Source organism: Hibiscus syriacus, unplaced genomic scaffold (genome assembly GCF_006381635.1).
Source record: "Hibiscus syriacus cultivar Baekdansim isolate YM2019G1 unplaced genomic scaffold, ASM638163v2 tig00011761_pilon, whole genome shotgun sequence".
Classification (NCBI taxonomy): Eukaryota; Viridiplantae; Streptophyta; class Magnoliopsida; order Malvales; family Malvaceae; genus Hibiscus; species Hibiscus syriacus.
Genome location: NW_024062256.1, coordinates 666,779 through 676,370, shown reverse-complemented (window position 1 = coordinate 676,370; position 9,592 = coordinate 666,779). Strand labels below are relative to the sequence as shown.

Genomic DNA, 9,592 nt, shown 5'->3' with positions numbered 1-9,592 from the left:
TTAGTTGTTTGTCCTTGAAAGAAAATGTCTTAGCCGAAAATATGGTGTCTTAGTTATTCTAGTGGCCATTTTACCTCTTTAATATTATACAGTAATAAAACTCATTTTGATTCTAATTCTCTCTCAAATCCATGTGCATCCAAGATTGGGACAAGAATTTCTCTTTCCAATAGATTCTTTAACTCGGATAAAATTTTATCAGATTGAGAATGAATATGGCATATGGAGGGTTCATATGGTCAGAAGGGGAAAGAGTATGTCAAGTGGGCTGCTAGCATGGCTTTGGGACTTGGTGCTGGGGTTCCATGGGTGATGTGCAAGCAAACTGATGCTCCGGGTGATATAGTAAGGTCCTTACCTTTAATGCTTTGGTTTTCTTTGTAATGCTTGTGCATATCCAATCATGGAAGATGCTTGCTTTCTTGTTTTTAAATTTCTATTTTGTTTACAACATTGATATCTGAAACAACAAATTTGTGTTTTTCTTTAATTATGCTTTACCTTCTTTGTTTGTCTTCTTTGTTCTCTATTGATACCTGCAATAATTATTACTGTGATGGCTATAAACCAAATTCCCCTAACAAATTTGGACTGAAAAGTGGGACAAACTTTGGCCGTACTTCCGGTGGGCCCTTCTATTACTAGTTACGATTATGGTGCTCCTATTGATGAATATGGTAGGTGAAACTGCTCAAAGTATTGAAGGTTGTATGGTCATAAATTTATACCTCTAAGATCAAATATAGCTGGAGCATTAAGGTCCAAAACTAACCGATGATTTTGTCTCTAGGTTTAAGGAGTCATTTTGGTTTTAGGCAAATCCACCTTGGGTTGTTTACTTCACTGAGCAGGTCCTTTCTCTCTCTTTTTGATTTTTATTTTTTGTTGCCCTCCCCTCTGCTAGAGATGGAGATCTGTTGGCTTAAATAGGGTCTAGTATTGATTTGGGTGAGCTGTTTGACTGAGGTTAGCTTTTGCCATCGCTGTTCTTGTTCAATATAATCTGGTTAAGTTGAGGAAAGAAAATGCTTATGGTTGGTCAACTAGCTAAATGTACAACTTAACATCCTATAAAAAATCTATGTTGTCAATAAGTCACTAGACATCTATGACAATGTTGCTTCATAAGACTGCTCTTATGTGATGCTTGAAATGTTATAGTATGGTAGTACGGCAGCATAGAAGTTGCTCGATGATACCAAAACTGAGGTCAATTAATTTACTTTTCATCATACGTATACAAGGGTTGATGACCTTTTGCATCTTGTTCTTGTTCAATATTTTGCTTCCAAAATTTTCAGTCTGATTTTTTCCCCTTTGTTGCATCAAAAATGATATTCATCCAAAAACTAGGAACACCTTGTACAGGCTGAGATTGAGGAAAGTTTTCAGTGGTGTCTTTGTGAAGGCAACTGAGGGTGTGATGGAGATGCTGCAGAAAGTGGAGCCGTATGTCACATACGGGTATGGAGGCAACTTTCTTTCTTTCAAGTTCCCCTTTTTCTTTTTACCGGTAAATGTATAGAGGTGAATCTAATTTTGTAACAACTTGTATAAATTTTAATGTGCTTCTCTATGTGTGTTGATGACTTTCTTTCAAGTTCCTTCTCCTTCTTTCAAGCAATGTATAGACTAAATTCTAGAGAGCAATATCAAACTACATTACATTTAATTTTAATGTTTATAAATTTTAATTTATTTTGTTGTTAAGTATTTCTCTGCATAACTTGTGTCTTAATTAAAATGTATGGTTGTTGTTAATTAGATAAAGCTATATGATATTAAATTTAGGTGATGTAGAGCAGAAATTAAATATGCAAAATCAATTAACCTTAGCTAAAGGAAGGTGATTAGCGGCATTTGTATCCAAAAACGCCGCTATAGATATGACCTTTTGCAGCGTTTGTATCCAAAAACGCTGCTATAGATCTAACTTTTTGCGGCGTTTGTTCCAAAAACGTCGCTATAGATATTGACCTTTTGTGGCGTTTGTTCCAAAATACGTTATAGATATCGACCTTTTGCAGCATTATTCCAAAAACGCCGCTAAATATCACCTATCGCTGCATTTTTTGTTCTCAAACGCCGCTAACTTTAGTTACGCTGATATGACCGGCGCTTCTTGCGGCAATTTTCTTATCGTCGCAAGTTCTTTTAGCGGCGCTTAAAAACACCACTATAGGACTAAAAAAGCGCCGCTAAAACTCTATTTTGCTAGTGAAAATATGTTTCGAAGTTTTCAATTTATCACGTTTTTTCCAATAGGTATGAACCGAAAAAAAAGGATGAAGAAGGTTATTTATTTCTTTAGCACTTTTGAGTTTGAATTGAAGGGGTTGTTTTGCAGCTTTTGATGTTCTGATGCTTTGTTAGGCATATTTTATAAAATAAAAAAAAAGGGAAAAGAAGTAAATGCTTGGGTTACTGTAGGAAATGGTGACTTCTATCATCAACACCATTTTACTAAAGGAAGAGTTTCGTTAAGTATTTTAACAAAATATTGTGCAAAATACACAAATAATTTCTGGATAACAAAATATTGTTTCGTTAAGTATTTTAACTATTAGAACTTATAAGATAATCTTTTAATTATAGAAATTATTTTGAGTTTCCTGATTATTAAAAATTATAAAATAGTATCCAACTATTTATATTCTAAACTTATTTTTTTAATTAAAATTTGGCATTAGTCTAAGAGATATGAAAAATCTGATCCTATAACAGTTTGAGCTTTATTTTGTGGATCGACTTTTTCTTATATTATGACGTCGAGCCAATGTTGAAAGCAACAACAATGTTGATATATCATTAAAATAAGAGTTTATAATATTTTGGTTAGTAAATTAACATTCAACTTACACAATAACTAATATTTAATGAAAAATGAAGAGTTTCAAACACATGAATAGCCGGATAATCATTTTGTAACTTTTAATAGTTAAGGGACTAACAAAACATTGTCCTACACTTGAGGGACTATATAACTTTTAATAGTTGAGGACTCAACAAAACAACATCTTATAATCGAGAAATCAATAGTATACTTTACACGTATCTAATTTTGTCCGAAAATTTAAATTAAATTCGTCCAATTGAAGATCAACTCTGGGATTGTGCATATATTAATGTGATTTGCATGACAAACTGAAACATCTGAGCCTTAAATAAAGTATTTGGACTCCAAAGCCTGACTTCAGTTCAAACGTCTTCAAATTGGACCTACTGAACCCGGTCGAATCATAGCCCCAAATTAAAATCTTGGGCTGTTCCTAGCCGTTTCAGAAACCAGCAGAAACCCTAATCCAAACTATAATATAAATACTTTAAAGCACGCTCCCGTTTTCATTCCCTAGGGTTTTCAGCAACAGAAAAAAGGCGGAAAGAGCACCAATCGAGTCCGTACAATGCTTCGGCCGCTAGAAGACAGCGGTCGGGGTAACCTACTACAAGCGAGGCCGTGGACTTATCAAGATTAACGGTTGTCTTATCGAGCTTGTTGAGCCGGAGATCCTCCGTTTCAAGGCCGTCGAGCCAATCCTCCTCGGCCGCTAACGATTCGCCGGAGTCGACATGAGGATCCGTGTCATGGGCGGAGGTCACACATCTCAAATCTACGCCATCCGTCAAAGCATTGCTAAAGCCCTCTTCGCTTTTACCAAAAGTATGTCGATGAGAAAAGTAAGAAAGAGATCAAGGATATCTTGGTCAGGTACGATAGGACATTGCTGGTGGCTGATCCCAGAAGGTGCGAGCCCAAGAAGTTCGGTGGAAGAGGTGCTAGGGCAAGGTTCCAGAAGAGTTATCGTTGAACAACTTTTTCTGGTTTGTTTTGAAAGCTTAATTTATTGCGTTTCATGCGATGCTATGTTCATCTCCATTTTGAGTCAAGTTTTGCTATGTTTGTTGGGTAAAATTAGCCGTGACTGCACTTCAGAATTTAAGTGTTTGTGTTGCTTTTGATTTCAATTTAGACCCAATACCTCACTTCACTTCTGTCTTTCATGCTAGTTTTCATGGACAATGTTTATCTTAAAACGTAACTTTCCTAGATCACTTCATGGCTCGACGTCACCAGATCGTTGTATTTAATTTATATGCATTATTTCACTGGAACGTTGGCCAAATAATCCAGCCAGAATATTCTCAGAGAAATATAAATGTTGAAAATTATTTTAAAATTTTAGAGAAATAATACAATTAGATTCTGTCATTTAACGGAAAACTAATGTGGCCCGAATGAAATGTTTGCAACGATCAAAAAATAGATTTGAAAATTTAGGTAAGATTTTGGCACTTATTTTGATATTAAGCCAAACTAATATAAATATGAAGAGTAATTTAATAATTTATATTCGATTGAGTTGAGTTTGTGAATTTTTTTAGACTCCTGTCTTAACCCAAATCCTCTCTATCGCACAACCTGCCTCACTCTACCTTGAACCCAAAATAAAAAATCGCACTTATAGTGTTTGGTCGGGTCGAAATTAATCATGTTCATACATTTTGTCCATTTCTATAGACTATGATATTGATGTAATGATCAACATTGATGATGTGGTACTATAATGTTGTCACACAATTGTTTAATTGATATTTTAGATGATGTTGTCACATAATTGTTTAATTGATAGTTTAGAAAATTTGAGATTTAATTATTTTTTATAAAAATATCAATTTTTATTTGATTTTCTTAGAACAACCTAAAAAGTTATTTAAATTTTAAATATAAAATATTGTTAATATATAACAACGGAACTCAACATTAACTTTTGGGGGTCATTTAAAAAAACTATATATATTGATTAAAATATTTTAGCACTTTTGTTAATATCAATTATATATCAAAATATTTTTTTATAAAAATTAAAATTAATTTATTCACATAAAAGTTGAAGAAAACAATTTCATCTAATATTTCTGTGTGGCCATAATTTCATACAACTTATAACATATAACCACAAAAATATATTAACTTAGTTTTATAATAATTTCAAATAATATACAAATTTAATAAATTTTAAATTGATGTTTATATATATATATATATATTTGTGTCTTAGTTTTTTATTTTTAGAGAGAAAAGTTTATGAACCTACATAATAAATATATATATATATAATTAATTTATAAATATTAACTGAATAGAAAATATTTTAAAAAATTGTCTTTAATTGAAATGAACTACTTGACAAATTGATTGAGGGCCTCAACTCAAAGATGTAGAACAAACATAAAAAATACAAAGAATATTTTTTGTACTTAAAATAAAAAAACAAATTTTTTTTGTATTTATTTAAAAATAATAAAAAAATAGATATTAATTCTTTTTAATAAATGATATTTAGGTAGTTTTCAAACTTTAACATAATATATATATTTAGAACAACGAAATTTAATAATTTATTATGTATCTTTTTATAAAATTAAATTTAATAAATATATATATAATTGTTTTTAATATTTTAGGGGTCATGACTAGTCCTAAGCAGGTTTAGAAGTATATCATGCTTTTTAACCTTTGAAAAAGGAAAAAAAATGTCACTTGAAGTTATTTTAGATTTATTATGATCTCTCTAAAGAAAAAAACTTAATAGAATCATTTGATCAATAGAAGTTAGTGGCGGAGCCACATATAGTTGAGGGTGAGTATGTGTTTACTTTGAAATCTGATTTTTTTTAATTAGTTCTTTATTTTATTGATGGTGTCTATCTTAAAATTTTATTTGTGTATATTCCCTTAAAAAAATTTGTTATTAACCTATGTGTATCAACCCTAAAAAATATTCTTAGATCTTCCGTTAATAGAAACTGTCATTGACTGTTAAGATGTTAATCTTATTGTTTCTTTTTAAAAATTTGAGGACTTCAGAAACTCTTAAGTCAAAATTAAAATATTAATTTTTTATTTAATTAATTTTTAGTTGATTTAAAAGATATTTGGTTGAATGATATATTTACAAAAAAGTTCTACAACGCTCGAGGAGCATTGATGAGCATCGTTAATGATGAAATGTAACACCCTAATTCAGTTTGACCTGAAGATCCATGGATTACAATGTCATATGGGACTACCGAAATAGTGATCCAAAAAATATTCTTTAAAAAATGCTTTTAAATTCACTAAAATGGCTCATTCATAATATTAAAACAAACCATAGTAATAATCTGAGTTTATAGAATAATGGGGAGCTCCCAAAGTATATCCAAAATAAAAATAGTACCAATACAAATCAAAGTTACGACTGAATATACAAAAAGGGTCTATAAATAGTACATGCCCTCTAAAGAAGATTCAAGACGTACTCTGACAGTCACTGCTGCTCTGGTATGCTACACTAGAATATCTGCTGACGATAACTCCCCACGATATGACCCTAAGAACCTGCGCACGGAAACACATTCCGAACGCTGAGCTTTCGAGCTCAGTGCCTCACCGATAGTTGTACTATGCTATATGCATTCATTTAAAAAGCTTACCAGTGGCAGAGGTCTGAAATATGCGAAGACATAAGATACTGTAACCTAATATGTTAAATTATAGCAGTCATCATGGTGTGGCAGATGGATTCTGTCATCTCGAAGCTCACACTTCTCTAGCCTACCGGGCGGGAATCTAGAATTCTGTCATCGAAAACTTAGACCCCCAACTACTCCGTCGAGTCTTGGGGTATCTGGCGCCTAATCAGCTGTTGAAGTGTCATGCCACTGACTTGGATCTATTGACTATCGTATTTCTGCTAAGAGTAACTCAGGTGTCCTTATTGTTTCCCGAGTGCCAAACAAGGCTAGTTTTTTGTACACCTAGTTGTTATTTTTTACTGTTATGATATTAATTACTATTATCGCTTGAAGTCTTATTTGCTATTATTCGATTGTATCTAGGGTACCTCGAGCATGATCCCTTAACCCCTAGATTATTTATCCAAAACTCGTAGGTACTTGTAAACACCATTTTCAACACCAACGCCCACCCTCCCATATTTCAGCACCAACCCCCCCAACAATCCCGTGTTTCTTGCTAGAAATTTGCGCATAACCCCCCCCCCCCCACTTTGCTTATTTTATATGTAAAGTTCAGCTATAAAAAAGAAAGGAAATGTACAAAAAAAGAGGATTCGAACATCGAAAACAAAAGCACTGAAACAATGTAAAAGGGAGATTTTCTTTTAAGCAATAAAAACAGAGCCGAAAATCGCAAGTATATGAAACTTATTTAGTTTTACTTGTTCAAACCTTGTAATGCAATGAATAAAAGAGAATCAATTCATCATTTTCATTCTTCGTTTTTCTTTTATACGAATTTTATGGGTTGAAAGAAAATAAGAAAATATCGAGAGTGCTTACCTTATAGCTGTGGTGTCTATCGGGAAATAGGGTCGTCAGGGAGGTGGCATGAATTAGTTTAGTTAGGTTTAGGTTGCAGCGTCACTGTGAGTGGTGCCATGCCGTGTGGTTTGGATCTCTTGGGATGAGAGGAGTGGGCTCGGTTGCCATTGGGTCTGTTGCCGAGGGGTCGTCCTTTCGTCAATGCTTGTTAATCGGGGGAATGGCCACTATTATGTGGTGGCCGGAGCGTCTATTTTCAGTGGAAAGGGTGCTGCCGCCGTTTGAGTGAGGAAGAAAAGGGAGAGAGTTAGGGTTGAGTGCATCGGGCATAAGTGATTTTGGAAAGGGAGGAGTGTTGATATTTAAGGATTTTTGGGAAAATCACGCTAAGGTCCCTAGATCTTTAGCATGTTTTACATTCTGATCACTAGTTTTAAGTTAAATCGCCCTTTTGGTCCCTTTTGTTTAAGGTGATTTATGTTTTAGTAACTTTTATGGTTAATCATGACTTAGGTCCCTTGAATTTTAACGTGTTTTGTAATTTGGTCCCCAATTACTGCTTATTTTCTATGATTTGCGAATTAGATGCATGATTTTACATTATTTTAATTTAGTCCTTGATTGGATGTATTATTTTTATTCGAAATTAGCTATTGATATTCGTGATCTTCCATTTTAGTCCTATATTTATGGTTTATTTACGATTCTAGTGCTCTTGTTATGTGATTTTTTCATACCATGATTTTGTTTATTAATATTTATAAGCTTAAAATTACTTTTCATTTATTTTTATCACCAGGTAATGAATAGATTAATATGCATATTGTTTATTTCTACCATTAAAGTGTTTTATGTTTTAGATATTTATTTTGCTTGTATTATTATTATACATTACTTTGTACAAACATTATATGTAGAACATGATAAATATTATATTTTACATTTTCATTATATTTTAGAATAATATTATGTTCTACGTTTAATATCATATTAAAAAATATGTATCTATTTATAAAGTAAAATAAAGTTAAGCTTAAAATTGTTTTTTAAATCCATATGTGTATTTATTTATTTTTCTTTAAATATCTCAATGTATCATATTTTATTTTGTTTAAAAATAAAATTAGACTTTTAAATCTTTCAGAGCCCGATATTTTAGTTCTCTGACTTTTAGTCATCTAATTTCGGTTAGAATTTTAATTTTGAAATAATTAAATATGTTAAATAGAGTCTCCATTTTAGTTTAGATTTCAAATTAGTCTTTAATTTAGGAGATAATGCGAGTCGGCTCTCGCGTAAACGCTCGAGGGACCATCTCGGTTATTCGATTCAATAATTATTTAAAATCAAATAGGATTAATACTAGAGCCTACGCTTTTAGATTTGAGCCCCTAGGTTCCTTATTTTTCATAATTTGACACTTTAAGCTAGAAAAAGCCTTAATTTACTTTTAGTTTAATTAGGATGAATAAAATTTTGTCTGATTGCATTTTATTTTAACTCTAAGGCACTGTTCACTTATTTAAGGAATTAATAGTATATCTCCCGCAATCGCGCTCAGGGGGTGACTACTGGTGATTCCCTAAATATGTCAACATCCTTTTCAAAACTATATCATGTTTTCTAAAAACGAGGTAATGTTCGGTTATTGGACACAATAGTTGATCTTTCGCATTTACGCTTGGGGGCGAATGCTATCGATCTCAATAAACAAAGACCCTTTTCAACTTTGCATCATTAATGATTTTTAAATTAAATAAAGACCGGACTCAAAATTTCCAATTTTAAATATAGGGCAATCAACCAGGTACCAATTTTTGGACGCTTGTGGGGGTGCTAATCCTTCCCACACGTAACTGACTCCCGAACCTGATTTCTGTATTTTTGGAGACCCTAAAACTTGGTATTTTATTAAAATAAAATATTTTATTAAAATCACCCGATTTTTACGGTGTTCCAATCTCACCTTAAATGATTGGTGTTGACTCCTCACATTTCGAAACGATTTTCAAAGAGAAAACCTCCGAGTCGGTATCAGTCTTTCCCGCTTAGGCGAAAACGGTGTCGACAGCTAGGCGACTTCGCTGGGTACTTTTATTTTTTAAACAAATTGAGAGTCGAGCCACGAGTTGGTTACCCTGTATTTACTATTTGGAAATATGAGTTCGATCTTATTTAATTTACCGTTCATTATGTTATTTCGAAAAAGAAAAAAACATATTTCTCTCTGGTTAATGCTTACATTTTTGTGAATATTTAGGATTGT

The 9,592-nt window shown here is 32.4% G+C and overlaps 1 pseudogene; it reads left to right on the top strand.

The window, feature by feature from the left end:
• Positions 1-222: 222 nt before the first annotated feature.
• LOC120204905 lies at positions 223-3,993 on the top strand (annotated as a pseudogene).
• Positions 3,994-9,592: the final 5,599 nt, after the last annotated feature.